This window comes from Octopus bimaculoides, chromosome 5, assembly GCF_001194135.2.
Source record: "Octopus bimaculoides isolate UCB-OBI-ISO-001 chromosome 5, ASM119413v2, whole genome shotgun sequence".
Lineage (NCBI taxonomy): Eukaryota > Metazoa > Mollusca > Cephalopoda > Octopoda > Octopodidae > Octopus > Octopus bimaculoides.
This window is the reverse complement of record NC_068985.1, coordinates 94,888,088-94,891,846: the sequence shown is the minus strand read 5'-3', so window position 1 is coordinate 94,891,846 and position 3,759 is coordinate 94,888,088.

The window sequence follows — 3,759 nt, the reverse complement described above, 5'->3', positions numbered from 1 at the left end:
GTGTTATGTGTGTGTGCGTGCGTGTGTGTGTGTGTGTGTTCGTGCGTGTGTGTGTGTGTGTGTGAAAATGGTAAGAAAAAGGAGGCTAGTCAGAGATTTGTATTCTTAATTATCATCTCATTTCCGGGAGCCATCAGAAATAATTGCTGGTGATACTCTGAAACAGGATGGAGGTCCTAAATATATGATTATTCAAAGTTCTCACTAAACTTCTTATTCTTGTATATATATGCATACATACATACATACATACATACATACATACATAGAGAGAGAGAGAGAATCAAAGTTGTTTTATTATACACGGGTAGAAATATAAGAAAAATGGAAGTTGAAAATGCACTTTCTTACCTTGTAGATTAAATTTAGAGAGCCTTGATTGTAACTAAACATGTTCACTCAACCAGCTTCATGTTATGCTATCGAAGATCTCAGACGAACCTGCAACAGAGCAAGGAATTAAAATATGCGCAATATCAAACTCCCTCCTTGATGTATATATATATATATATATATATATATATATATATATGTATATATATAGAAAGCGAAAGAATAAATAAGGGAAACAGAATTAGCCGTACGCTTTTGCTTGTTATATAAATTAATTTACATTTGTTACAATTGATATATGCATTTATTATAATCACATCTTAATACAACTCTTGACATGGCCTGCTCAATACTAACCCATTAATCTATCAGCGCTAAGTTCCTCAAACAATATTTGAGGTGAATAAATCTTGTTTTTGTATTCAGGACTCCGAAATCTTGTTTTAAATCTCTAACGGACAATTCGTCACTAAGTGAAATTAAGTAATGTTCAGGATATTCTCAACGTTAAACATTTCGAATGTTTAATCGAAAGTCCTATAATACAATTTACCCGGAAATTTAGTTCATGTATGAAATTCTACAAAGTTTTGTTTTCATTACCCAACGTATAGCAACACGTTATTCCTAATTGATACGTGTGAAAAATTGTTTACATACATTTGAAAACAGATGCTGTCTTCTGCCTGATTTTACAGCTGCAAAGTGTATGTAATAAGCCATTCGCGCAACTGAAAACTATCTTCTGTACCAGTTAATGGGAAAATGTGATTCATAGAAAGCAATTTTATTTTAACGATTGCAGTGTGGACGTAAGTTAGCCATTCGGATACACACAAAGATCTTTAACTTCACTAAAACGTTTACTTGTAGTATGATGTTGACATTTGTAATATGATGTCAGTGAACAGGTCGTAGTTTGGATCGACAATTTCGGCACCATATTACACATTCATTCTTAAGGGAAGTTAACTGTGTTTGTGAGTATCTGATTGGCTAACTGAAGTTTCCCACGCTGCAATCTCTTTAGTTTCAGCACACGACTGCATGCCAGAACACTCTATATACAAGTACATCTCTATAATTAGGTGGTAAAAGAGGAAAGTTCTTAATGACACGTCATTGAAGCACTGATGACTGTGTTTTCTGGTTGTGTTGTCGCCATTTAATACAGATGTACTTCAAACATTGATGTAACATTACAGTGCTTTGTAGATATTATAACTTCATGTATACAGTATATCATGCAATGGTATGTAAATGTATATTTTGCATATTGAGTTTGATATAAACAGTCTGGCATAGACATACACGGCGAATTAACGTTACTGAATATAGGACGCGATAAACAATATTAATTATCGTTTCAAAATACTTCTCCGAAACCAGAGTAGAATGGGGAAAATATCAGCATGGAAAATACAGTTTCTGTCAGACCGAAAGAAACCATTATATAACACTAACAAATAATATGACATTAATGATCCGTCTTTATAGATTTCCCAATAGTGAATGTCTCAAAGAATGGAATAAAAAGTTACAGAATCATAGAACATAATAGTGTTCTCTAATCAACAGAATATATTGGAAAATACATGGTTTTCGTTGATAATCTATAGTTACTAGCTTGCAAAAATAATTGCTGAAACATTTCTTTGAGAAGATAAGCAAGCTTTTTTATATATGAACCATGTTTGGCATCACCAGGTAAAAGAAGTCTTAATATCAATGCTTCTGAATTTTCAGTAGCAGGAATGAGGACAGAAACCTGAATGTCAATCGCATATGTTAACCATTCCTTTAATATTTCAAACAGAGTATGTGCGGAAATGCTAGCCTGAAGTTCTGGTAATGACATGGTGTCTTAAAAGACTGAGATATTTGTTTCAGAAAAAAAAAATATATGGTGATGTTTCCGGGTGAATATCTCAAAGCACTCTCAGATGTGGATGTTCATATCAATAGAAAGGGATTTCGAAATAATTTGTATACACGATACCTTACCGATGTTGAGGAATAACTCCGTTTGGTGCATTGTTTTTATAAGCACATTACATTCTGACATAAATAATTTCAAATTTTGTCATTAGGCGAGCAAATTTGAAGGAGTGAATAATTCAATTATATCGACCCCTTTGTGCAAGTGGTACTTATTTGAACTCATAATGTAATGTCGGAAGAACCGTCGCTAACCAAGTTCTCCTACGCGCTAAAGATTCTGCCAGCACGCATCCTTCAGTCTCTGACGTGATTAATAAAATAATTTTTATTGTTCTTATCACGAGTTTTTAAAAACTTCAAAAATCGGTTTAATATATGTTTACTTTATGCTTCCTTACAAATTCCTATCACTGGAAACGAATGATAAAACTGATTCTTTGGAAATACATTTTACCAAGTATTCTTTAAAAATGACAGTGAAGAATTGTTGGCACTCCGTCGCTTACGACGCCGAGGGTTCCAGTTGATCCGATCAACGGAACAGCCTGCTCGTGAAATTAACGTGAAAGTGACTGAGCACTCCACAGACACGTGCACATTTGACGTAGTTCTCGGGGATATTCAGCGTGACACAGTGTTACAAGGCTGAACCTTTGAATTACAGGCACAACAGAAACAGGAAGTAAGAGTGAGAGAAAGTTGTGGTGAAAGAGTACAGCAGTGTTCGCCACCATCCCCTGCCGGAGCCTCGTGCAGCTTTAGGTGTTTTCGCTCAATAAATACTCACAACGCCCGGTCTGGGAATCGAAACCGCGATCCTATGACCGTGAGTCCGCTATCCTAACCACTGGGCCATTGCGCCTCCACGACAGGGAAGAATAATCCTACTCTATACTACTTCTAACAACACCATGCTATCTAGTACTGTTCGTTATCGTGCATATTCTTTCCACAATTTATGACTCCCATGCTGTAAGATATAACACTAAATTAAAATACTGTCAACTTAGTTAGACATAGTAAGATGGAATATAAAATCGGGCTTCCACCTCCAATTTTTACTGACGTCGAGATCGAATAACAGGTCTGTGACATATTAATTATGGAAATGTAAAACGTTATGGTAAAGTATGGAAAATAATGAATACTATTTTAATTGAAGTTCATTAATGCTCCAAAATTTATCAGATATGGAATAAAATTCTGTCAGCTAAAAGGTATTCAACTAGTTTTATTGCGAGGAATTTTGAAGTCCATGCAATTCGAATTATAAAAATTCAGGTCATATAATATACTTGCCAAAAAAGAAAGGTCAGTTTGGATTAATTAATAACAGCAATTTAATTAGAAGTTTCATATGTATGTCCCCAAATGCGCTCGCGCGTATGTGTGTATACGGTCGGGAGGATGTGCGCACGCAAAGTGTTTGGATGCATATCAAACTTAAAATAAAACGATGCTATTCTTTATTGCAATATATATATA